Here is a 655-nt window from a genome sequence, read left to right as displayed (position 1 = left end):
CTATGGTAATACTGTATTTTATTAATTTATCAGTATTGTAGGTGTTAGGTTGCCTTTCAGCTGTATAAATGCCACATATTATTCATGTAATGCGATTTTAAAAGGACAGTTAAATCTTTTGTTTAAAAATGAATGTTTTACTAGTCTCAGCAGCTGAAAAATGATAATTTTACCTGGTAGGAATTGAATACACAGGAATTAGAATTTGAATTTCCATTTTTAAAAAATTCCACCATGTAATAATGCAAATGCAATAGAACAGATTATTAGATTGTTATCAGTAGCTAGAGAATAAGTATCTCATGTGAGTAACATAATATGGGTCCAAATTTATTTGTTTAAGTTGGCTTTTAAAAGAGTTCATACTTTTTTCCTTCAGTGATTAAAATGTAAGGTTAGTTTTGGTTAGTTAGTTTGGGTCAAAGCATCCAATAACCTTAGAAATATAGAATGAAAAGAATCTAGATCAGAGTCCTAAATGGACAAGCATCTGTTTAGTTTAAAAATCAGGTAGACATTGCCCCACTGGATGAACAATTTCATGATGTCTATGTGTCTTCCTTTCTTGCAGTGTGGATCTGAGATGTTACAATTTCTTCCCTATATTCTTGTAGTACCCCTGCAGATTGTGTATACCTCACTTTGATGTTGGGCT

Source organism: Marmota monax, unplaced genomic scaffold, assembly GCF_021218885.2.
Source record: "Marmota monax isolate L192 unplaced genomic scaffold, Marmota_monax_Labrador192_F-V1.1 WCK01_AAM20220418_F8-fsc00013, whole genome shotgun sequence".
In the NCBI taxonomy this organism is placed as follows: Eukaryota; Metazoa; Chordata; class Mammalia; order Rodentia; family Sciuridae; genus Marmota; species Marmota monax.
Note: the sequence above shows the minus strand (reverse complement) of the source record.